This window comes from Sus scrofa, chromosome 7 (genome assembly GCF_054392235.1).
Source record: "Sus scrofa isolate SSC_HxYL_T2T_F1_AM1 chromosome 7, Sscrofa_HxYL_maternal_Yorkshire_Landrace_v2.0, whole genome shotgun sequence".
NCBI lineage: Eukaryota > Metazoa > Chordata > Mammalia > Artiodactyla > Suidae > Sus > Sus scrofa.
The window spans coordinates 73,801,056-73,812,008 of NC_139389.1; the positions used below are offsets into that span (position 1 = coordinate 73,801,056).

The window sequence follows — 10,953 nt, forward strand, 5'->3', positions numbered from 1 at the left end:
GTTCATTGCAGCACTATTCACAATAGCCAAGACATAGAAACAACCTGATCCAACCACCATGAACAGATAATTGGATTAAGAAGATGTGATATATACACAATGGAATACTACTCAGCCATAAAAAGAACAAAATAGTGCCATTTGCAGCAACATGGATGGAACTAGAGACTGTCATACTAAGTTAAGTAAGTCAGAAAGAGAAAGACAGGGAGTTCCCATCCTGGCTCATGGTTAATGAATCGAACTAGGAACCATGAGGTTGCAGGTTCGATCCCTGACCTTGCTCAGTGGGTTAAGGATCCGGCAATGCCGTGAGCTGCGGTGTAGGTAGCAGATACAGCTTGGATCCTGCATTGCTGTGGCTCTGGGGTAGGCAGGTAGCTACAGCTCCGATTACACCCCTAGCCTGGGAACCTCCATCTGCTGAGGGAGCGGCCCTAGAAAAGGCAAAAAGACAAAAAAAAAAAAAAAAGAAGAAGAAAAAAGAAAGACAAAGACAAATACCATATGATATCACTTATATCTGGAAACTAATATACAGCACAAATGAACCTTTCCACAGAAAAAAAAAATCATGGACATGGGGAACAGACTTGTGGTTGACAAGGGGGAAGGGGAGGGAAGGGGATGGATGGGGAGCTTGGGGTTAATAGATGCAGACTATTGCCTTTGGAATGGATTAGCAGTGAGATCCTGCTGTGTAGCACTGGGAACTATGTCTAATCTCTTACAGTGGAGCATGATAATGTGAGAAAATAGAATGTGTGCATGTATGTGTAACCGGGTCACCATGCTGTACAGTAGAAAATTGACAGAACACTGTAAACCAGCTATAGTGGAAAAAAAAAAAAATCATTATATTAAAAAAAAAAAAGACTCCCAGGGCTCTAACATCTACAACTGAGAACTGTGCTATTCGGTTTATAGTCTATCCTCAACTTTTGAGTTAAAATTCCATTAGCACATCTTTGTTTTCATAAAAATAAGTGTAAATTTTTCAGAAATTGGAACGCCTAGTGGCTCAGTGAGTTAAGGATTGTCACTGCTGTTCTAGGCCTGGCCCCGGGAACTTCTACACACTGCAGGTAAGGCCAAAAAAAAAAAAAAAAAAAAAAAGGAATAACCAAAGTTATTGAATGAGAATAGCTGATTTCATTTCTTCAAAATCTTTTTTTCTAGCAGTTCCTGTCATGGCTCAGGGGTTAACAAATCTGACTAGGAACCATGAGGTTGCCGGTTTGATCCCTGGCCTTTCTCAGTGGGTTAAGGATCCAGCATTGCCATGAGCTGAGGTAGGTTGTAGACGCAGCTCAGATCCCAAGTTGCTGTGGCTGTGGTGCAGGCCAGCAGCTATAGCTTGGTTTAGATCCCTAGCCTGGGAACCTCCATATGCCGCAGGTGCGGCCCTAGAAAAAAGACCAAAAAAAAAAAATCTTTTTTTCTAGAGACCAAACCAGAAGATCTGAAGAATTCCATGCAATGCTTTGTCATAGGTTTTTGCCTCTTTAAAGGCTTCTATCTGCTGTCTAAGGTACCATATTGTACTCCAAATTGTCTTTTTTTTTTTTTTTTTTTTTTTTTTTTTTTTTGTACTAGATGCTTTACTGCATAACTGAGGGAACTGGAACTTGTAACACTTTGCTGCCTTCGACTGACAACCTGCCCCATATATCTGACTTCAGTGCACAATATTGCAATTTGTCTGGTGAGGCCTTGTGCCCTGTGAAGCCAGGAGTTTTAGCAAAGCTGAAGGGTCCATTTTTTGTTTTCCATTGCTCTTCAGTTTTGGAGGCTGCAAGCAAACCATCTATATGGTGAATAATTATGGAATCTTCTACTCATATCTCTAAGTTTTCCCGTAAATGATATCATCATAGGACTTCGTAAGTAAAAGCAAAGACTCATCCACTAGAGGGACGGAAAAACAGGAGTTCCTGTTATGGTTCATCGGGTTACAAACCCAGCTAGTATCCATGAGGATATAGGTTTGATCCCTGGCCTCACTCTTTTGGGCCTCACTCTTCTACGTCATAGATGAGTCTTGGATCTGGTGTTGCTGTGCCTGTGGTATAGTTCAGAGGCTGTAGCTCCAGTGTGAACCCTGGCTGGTAACTTGCATGTGCCTCTGGTGTGGCTCTAAAAAGCAAAAAATAAAAACAACCCCTTCCCCCAAAAAAAGGAAAAGACAGATTAACTACAGAGAGAAACATCCCAGATGATGGTACTAAAGTCAGAATAATTGCAGAGTCAGGAGTTAATATTAACGGAATAACAATTTTTTTTTCTAATGTCATATTCAGATCTACATAATGGTCAATTATTTTATCAAATTTACTTTTTTACAGAGTGAGTGCTCCTTTAAAATGATCTAATTTTTCTAATTATTTTATAAGGGATTTTATTCCTTCTAATTGAGTTCTTGACAAAAATTTTGTTTACACCTGACCATGGCTTAGCCTTTTGGTAAATTATTTTTATTGGTTCGATGGAATAAAATTTCTAAAGCAAGACAAAAAATTTTAAGCATAATATATTCCTGCCTATATTGGGCTCTCCTCAAAGATGGAATACCAGCTGGACTATAAAGATCAATTTTTTTCACTTGGAGGTCCCATTGCAGCACAGTAGAAATGAATCCAACTAGGAACCATGAGGTTGTTGGTTCGATCCCTGGCCTCACTCAGTGGGTTAAGGATCCAGCATTGCTGTGAGCTGTGGTGTAGGTCTCAGACTTGGCTCGGATCTCAAGTTGCTGTGGCCGGCAGCTGTAGCTGCAATTTGACCCCTAGCCTGAGAATCTCCAAATGACACAAGTGCAGCCTTAAAAAAAAATTTCCCTTTCCTCTGACACCAGAGACATAACTTAGAAGATTGGCATTCTTTCTCAACTGTGTGAAAGTGCATGGTAACTTGATCCTCTATTTGTATGTGTTTATCTGGACTATGCTCTTTGGTGATCTTGATGTAAAATATCAATGTCTTTTTTTTTTTTTTTTTTTTTAGGGTCACACCCACGGCATATGGAGGTTCCCAGGCTATAAGTTGAATCAGAGCTGCAGCTGCTGGCCTATGCCAAAGCCACAGCAACATGGGATCCCAGCCACATCTGCAACCTACATCCCACCTTGCAGCAACACAGGATTCTTAACCCACTAAGTGAGGGCAGGGATTGAACCTGAATCCTCATGGATACTAGTCAGGTTCCTAACCTGCTGAATTACATCAGGAACTCCCAATATGTCATTTTGATGTATGAGCCTTTGTCTTTTTTTTTTTTCTCTTTTTAGGGCCGCACCCACCGCATATGTAGGTTCCTGGGCTAGGGGTCCAATCAGGAGCTGTAGCTGCCAATCACAGCCACAGCAATGCCAAATCCAAGCCACGTTTGCAGTCTACACCACAGGTCATGGCAGTGCTGGATCCTTAACCCACTGAGCGAGGCCAGGCATCAAACCTGCGTCCTCATGGATGCTAGTCAGATTTGTTTCCACTGAGCCACAATGGGAACTCTTAGAATAAAATTCTTTTTTTTTTTTTTTTTCTTCTTTTTGCCTTTTCTAGGGCTGCTTCCCGCGGCATATGGAGGCTCCCAGGCTAGGAGTCTAATCAGAGATGTAGCCGCTGGCCTACGCCAGAGCCACAGCAACGCAGGCTCCAAGCCGAGTCTGCAACCTACACCACAGCTCATGGCAACACCGGATCCTTAACCTACTGAGCAAGGCCAGGGACTGAACCCGCAACCTCATGGTTCCTAGTCAGATTCATTAACCACTGCTCCACGACGGGAACTCCCAAAATTCTTTTTTTCTTAACTTGATTGTTAAATGAATTTTTGTCAGCTGTTCTATATCTCAAAGTACATCAGCATCCTTATTTTCTAAGGCCCAACTCCACACATGCATTTGTTTTAGCTTGGAGTGCTTTTCCAGGGCAGTATAAGACTGTCACTCTCAGCCATACCTCTTCTCTTTCAGAAGAAGCTACCTAGTTGCCAAGGGGCCTTTTTCTCCAGGGAGCACCACCAGCACGCTATCTAGTACAGAATATGGGAGCCTTTAATTTGCACAGAAAGTCTTTCCCCAGTAGGTTAACAGGAGTATCAAGAGAAAGTAACGGAGTTCCCGTCGTGGCGCAGTGGTTAACGAATCCGACTAGGAACCATGAGGTTGCGGGTTCGGTCCCTGCCCTTGCTCAGTGGGTTAACGATCCGGCGTTGCCGTGAGCTGTGGTGTAGGTTGCAGACGCGGCTCCGATCCTGCGTTGCTGTGGCTCTGGCATAGGCTGGTGGCTACAGCTCCGATTGGACCCCTAGCCTGGGAACCTCCATATGCCGCGGGAGCGGCCCAAGAAATAGCAAAAAAAAAAAAAAAAAAAAAAAAAAAAAAAAAAAAAAAAGAGAGAAAGTAAGAATATGCTTCTCGGAGTTCCCGCCATGGTGGAGTGGGTTAAGAATCCAACTGCAGCAGCCCAGGTTGCTGCAAAGGCGCAGGTCAGATTCCAAGCGCGCAGTGGGTTAAAGGATCGGGTGTTGCCACAGCTGTGGCTCATATTCAGTCCCTGGCTGGGGAACTTACACTTGCTGCAGGTGTGGCCATTGGAGAAAAAAAAAAAAAAAAAAAAAAAAAAAACTTGTTCCTCAGACGACTCTCTATATAGACACCACGGAGGAAAAGGGACAAGTAGAAATATGACCCCTCAAAACAAGAGCTTGTATTGTTTTGTCACCAGACAGAAGTGAGACATTTCCAGGAAATTGCAGAGTAAATAGAACCAGTTTCAGTAAAGATAAGGCTAGGAGTTCCCTTCATTGCTCAGCGGTTAAGGAATCTGACTAGGATCCATGAGGATGAGGGTTCGATCCCTGGTGCAACTCGGTGGATTAAGGATCTGGTGTTGCTATCTATGGCTGTGGTGTAGGCTGGCAGCTACAGCTCTGACTCCACCCCTAGTCTAGGAACCCCCATATGCCTCAGGTGCAGCCCTAAAAAGCCAAACCAAAAAGAAAGAAAGCAAGCTAAGCCTATCTTGGGCCAACGGCAAGTTTTGGACACATGCAGTTGGCTCACCAGTGCCCATGTCTGAGATTCCCTCAACTTGCCAGCTTTGAGCCAATTTATCAGTTATTTCCTAACTGAGGGTTTTGACTTGATTCTCTTGTTCCTGAAATGGCTGCATCTTCTGCAGTCTCTTTCTCTAATCCCTCTTCCAATGTCCTGGCTTCTTGTGCTAATAATAATATGCAAGCTTTCTCTTCTTCTTTTGCTCCCTTTATAGGTTGTCCAGACTGGGGATTCTTTTTTTTTTTTTTTTTATAGCTGCACTTGGCAGTATATGGAAGTTCCAAGGCTAGGGGTTGAATCAGAGCTGCAGCTGTCGGCTTACACCACAGCCACATGGGACCTGAGCCTAGCCTGCAACCTACACCGCAGCTCATGGCAACACACAGTATCCTTAACCCACTGAGTGAGGCCAGGGATCAAACCTGTCCTCAAAGATACTAGTCTGGTTTGTCACCCCTGAGACACAATGGGAACTCTGGGAATCATTTTCTTTAGTGAATAGTTTTGAGCAACTTAGGGGTTTTTTTTGGCTATGCCTGGAGCATATGGAAGTTCCTGGGCCAAAGATCAAGCACAAGCCACAGCTCTAACCAGAGCCACAGCAGTGACAATGCTGGATTCTTTTTTTTTTTTTTAATTACTCAGTGAATTTTATTACGTCTATAGTTGTACAACAATCATCACAACCATCCCAAACCCCCGGTAACAATGCTGGATTCTTAACACACTGAGCCACCAGGAAACTCCAACAGAGCAGCTTTAAATTCCTTAATTTCTTCTTTATCTTTCTCTAGATTGTACCAAACACTGAGTAGCTGTTGTTAAGAATTGAGCAAGTTTGCCCCTAAATCCCACCAGCATTCCCTGACTTGAGTTTGGATATTTCAGTAAGAGAGCTGAGACCAAGGGTTAGAGTAAGAGCAGTTACAGTGGATCCAAGTGCATTTTGAGAAATATCAATCATCAGACCACTAATGAAAATCAGTGGGGGACCCGAGGTCTTCCGGGTACACTGCTGTCAATTTCTCCCAGCTTACCTTTAGCAGGAAAGCCTTCAAATATGTCCATCAACTATCCCTCTGGATGGTTCTCTAAAAGTCTTAGTTCTGCCAAGTCATGGGGGGTGGCTTCCTTTGGTCACAAATAGCCTTTGTGTGGTGGGTCATCGGGTCACCTATATGCTGGCTCCATCAAAGGAGCCAAGGCTTGTGGTTGCAGAACTCCACGCAGCAGCCAGTGTTCATCCCCACGAGTGGGGATGGTAACTGGAAACACACGGAATACGTCTGCAGACCTCTGTGGGTCTTCCTGGGGCACAAAAAAAGAAGCCTGTAAGTGATGAATATCAGAGGGTGGGAAGGGCATGTGTTTCACCTGGGGATGGGGATGGGGATGGGGAGTTGGGGGCTGGGGAGCTTGACAATGACCTTAGTTTTTGCTGGTGAGCTGAGTAGGAAGGGGCTGGTTTACCTCTCACATCAAGAAAAGAAAAAAAAAAAGAATCATATGGCTGAACTAACGTAACATTGTAAGTCAACCCAACTCTAATAAAATTTAAAAAGTAATTATATGGCATATCAGTTTATTTTCCATATTGGATTTGTCGGCCTAACATTTAAATTTGCCCCCCCTTTTCTTTTAGGGCCATACCTGCATCATATGGAAGTTCCCAGGCTAGGGTTCAAACTGGAGCTACAGCTGCCAGCATATACCACAGACACAGCAATGTGGGATCCGAACCCCGTCTATAACCTACACCACAGATATGGCACTACCAGATCCTTAACCCAGTGAGTAGGGTCAGGGATCAAAACCACGTCCTCATGAATATCAGTAGGGTTCATTACCGCTGAGCCACAACAGAAACTCCTCTGTTTGTCCCTTTTTTTTTTTTTTTTTTTTTTTTGGTCTTTTTGCCATTTCTTGGGCTGCTCCCGAGGCATATGGAGGTTCCCAGGCTAGGGGTCGAATCCGAGCTGTAGCCCCCGGCCTACGCCAGAGCCACAGCAACGCGGGATCCGAGCCGCGTCTGCAACCTACACCACAGCTCACGGCAACGCTGGATCGTCAACCCACTGAGCAAGGGCATGGATCGAACCTGCAACCTCATGGTTCCCAGTCGGATTCGTTAACCACTGCACCATGACGGGAACTCCTTGCCCTTTTTCTAAATGACTAGTACAACTGCTCTCCATCCTGTGGCCTTCATAAAAGCCTATATCCAAATTCTCCATTACTCCCTGATCATATCTCTGAGTCCCATCTGCTGTCCTAACTACATGGTGTATGTGTGGTAAATACATGGTGTTATCTTGGAGGTGGAATCTGGACTGAAATGGGCTTTGGCCAGAGGCCCACACATCCATGTCCTCAAACAGCAGCAAAAGAAGTTGTGCCTTCATCTCCTTTCTCTCTTCCCAGGAGCTGATTTAAGGCTGGGAGGGATGAAAAGGAAGCTGGAGTACCACAGGGAAGTGGGGGTTGAGGGGTGGCTGGTGGCTGGGAGGGTTAAAACATGGGAATTTTTCTCAGTTCTGGGGGCTGTGAATCCAAGAACAAGGTATTGGCAGGTTAGGTTTCTCCGGAGGCCTCTCCTTGGCCTGCAGCCATCCCAAGTGTCTCCAACTAAAGGTAGCCGCCATTGAATTGGAGCCCCACCTTATAATCTCATTTAACCTTGATTACTTCCTTAAAGGCTCTGTCGCTAAACACAGTCTCATGGGGGTTGGGGCCTTAACGTATGAATTTGGGGGGACAATTCATCCCGTAACAATAAGAAAAGTTCCCTGTTATATAGGCAGGCAGATAGAACTCATTTCACATTCGTTCTCAAGAATTTTCCTAAGAGGACTTGACATTACTGTTCACTACACATAGTTCATCCTATATTCAACTGGTAATTGGAGCGGCCATCTGTGTACCTTTATCCAAAGGGAAATAAAACTCCATCTCCATGATAAGCAGGTGGTTATAACCTGGAGCCAGCCACTTAAGCTAAATTCCCAAGGTAGAGGGAGATTGTCCCTTAATGTTCACATTTCCAAAAGACAGCTTCAAGACCTTCAAGACAAACATTCTTAGGTTGCAAAACTTCCAAGAGTTTTATTTACCTGTTAATAACATTTATAAACATCTCAAAGGGACACAAGAATTTCAAAATTTTCTAAGAGGGAAAAAATGTCTTTACCTATTGGCACCTGGGGAAAAAAATTTCCCCTGATTTCGTATTCACTAGTATTGCACAAGTTCCAGTGTCTGAGCTCAGTGGAGGCCTGGAGATAAGGAACTTAGGGTGGTAAAACCGCAAACACATCATTGGAGGAAAGGTCCATGTAAGGATGGTAGCCCCAAGTCTTAAAATACAACTGTAGGTGATCCCTTGTGGCTAGAGGTTTAGGGAACTGGCTTTGTCACTGCAGCTGTTAAGGTCGCTTTTGCGGGAGGATTCGATCCCTGGCTTGGAAACTTACAAGCGGGAAAGGCTGGAGAGTCAGCCAATTAAAAAAAAAAAAAAAAAAAAATATATATATATATATATATAGCAGTCTCGTGTTTGTTCCTGGGTACCTGTTCCTAGTAAGTCTGAAGACTCCATTCAGCATTTTAAGAAAAATCCTTAGCAAAAAGCCTGCTCCGTATCTTAAGTGCATCAGATGAGAAGAACAAGTCTCGTGTTTTAGGACATCTTCCTCTATGAGCAGGCCATAACTGTAAACCACCCAAGTATATTTGAACTTGGGAGTGAAAACACACAACACAGCTCCACCCGGCGCCTGATCACTGCCAGTTACCTCGAATTTATCCAGATTAGATTAACTGCCGAACTACCTAGATTTGATTAACCCCAGTTAATAGCGAACTTCACCTGTATACCTTAGGTCATAACACTTCTAAGAATTCAAACTCTCAGTCCAAGTACTCCATTATTCAGACTAAAGAAATAACACAAACACGCAAAAACAAAAACACGTAATTTTCCTTATATTAAAAACGAAGAAAAAAACCAGGGGAGAGCGCGAACGCAGTCCCCCACTACCACAAATTATGCAGTCGAGTTTCCCACATGTGGGGAAATCGCAGGGGTCAGCACATCCGCGGTGCAATGGATGAGCCTCGCCCTGGGAAAACCACCTACTGGATCATGGTATCTCCCCTGCCAGGTAAGTATGCCCCACCACCCACCCCTCGCCCCACACCCTCGCCCTCGCCCCGCTCTCAACACACGCTCACTGCCCGCCCGCCGCCTCCGCGCCCTCCCCCCCAGCCAGGCCCCTCGCCCCGCCTCGCCCGCCCGCACCGCAACCTCGCAGAGCCCCCTCGGGGGTCCACACGCAAACGCAGAGGCGCAGGCGCAGCGGGACCAGCAGCCTCTGCGCGCGCGCTCATCTACATACGCCACGCCCCAGCCCCGACCTCCCGGGCGCCCTGCTCTCTTCCCCGCTGGGGGCAAGGGACCTACTGAGAGTCACTCTGAGACGCGCGGGTGTCTCTGGGCCGGGGGCCGTGGGCGCGCGGCCAAGAGTGGGAACCTGAAGGGGGGCCCCGGGAAGACGCGAGCTCGCGGCCTCGCACCCCCAGTTGGTTGATCCCGCGGGTCTGGGCCCGGGTCGCCCCTCACCTTCCTTTCGGCGAAAAGAACATGTCAGCCCGTTTTGCCCTCGCCTGTTCAAACTCATCTTCTAGTCCTGCAAAACTCGGGAAAGGTCTGCCTGCCGGTGGACCTGAAGCGCTCAGGAGCCGCCTTAGTAAGGAAGCGTGGTGCTGGTTCTCCAGGAGGTCGTACGGAGTAAAAGGGACACAGAGGGCTTCAGAGTAGCCTAACCGGGTGACACTGGCAGGAACACCCGGGGTGGGGGTGGGGGTAGGGGTGGCGCTGGGGCCTCCCGGAGTGCGGTGCTCGGGGCGAGCGCCCTTGCCCCCTCCTGCCGCCGCAGAGCGCGCACAGGGCGGCCCCACCCGTGCCCTCTGGTCCTTTCCGATTTGGAAGGTGGTGAAAACAAATTTTGCTCGGTAAGTGCTGCTGGTAGGAGAAAGACTTGCGGTCCGTTCGGAATTGGGAAGAGGGGATTGGGGCATTTTAAGGGGGGATGGGGAGGTAGGGGAGGTAGGGGCGGGGGGCGCCGAGTAGAGTCGGAAGTGAAAAACTACAAAGCTTTGGTCGGGATAAAGGTACTTAGCGAAGTTAGGGTGGAGCCTCCCCCAGAGACTCAGAGACAGAGGCCCTAGCCCTCGGGACGACATTTCCAAGCAATGGCTCCCAGTCCTGGAGGGACACTTTGGGACTGTAAGAGAAACCACATTCACAACTGTTAAGCCCTTTTACCCGAATGCTCTTTTTAAAATAAATAAATAAATAAATAAATAAAAGTGTCAGGGGTTGGACTTTCTCGGGCAGGCATATTATTAATGGGGCTGGAGGTCAAGCCCGGGGACAAGACCTTATTATGCTGCTAGAAGCCCAACTAGAGTCTGGTGTGCAAGTGTCTCAGTGAGTGCAGGAAACGGTTTGCATGGGTTGTCACCCGCTGGGACCTGTACAGTTCTCACCTTAAGGAACTCTGTGTTTTGCGATCAAACAAGAAAACTGCACCTCCCCCTGGGCGAGTCCTGGCTCCTGGCCTGGTCTTTTATATCCTGATCTCCTCTTTGCTGACCTTGGGCATTTGCCTATCCAACTACTTTACTGCAACCCCCGTGGCTCTCACAGCTGAGGAATTTTGGAACAAAAGGCCTGTGGGTGCTCATGTCTTAGAGAAGAGGCTGTTGGAAGGTGGGAGCAACTGGGCAATGGACACGATCGGCCAATGACCTAGAGTGTTAGCTGTTGAGAGGTGTGAAAGAAGAAAAAGAAGAAGAAAAAGCAATGAGGCGGGAAAGGGATGGGGGTTGCCAT

At 46.5% G+C, this 10,953-nt stretch overlaps 1 non-coding gene across 1 annotated transcript; it reads right to left on the reverse strand.

Moving 5' to 3' along the window:
* Positions 1-9,064: 9,064 nt before the first annotated feature.
* On the reverse strand, positions 9,065-9,228 carry LOC146401671 (U1 spliceosomal RNA). The gene has a single exon (XR_014811535.1). It is a non-coding gene; the product is annotated as a U1 spliceosomal RNA (small nuclear RNA).
* Between the last annotated feature and the right edge of the window lie 1,725 nt (positions 9,229-10,953).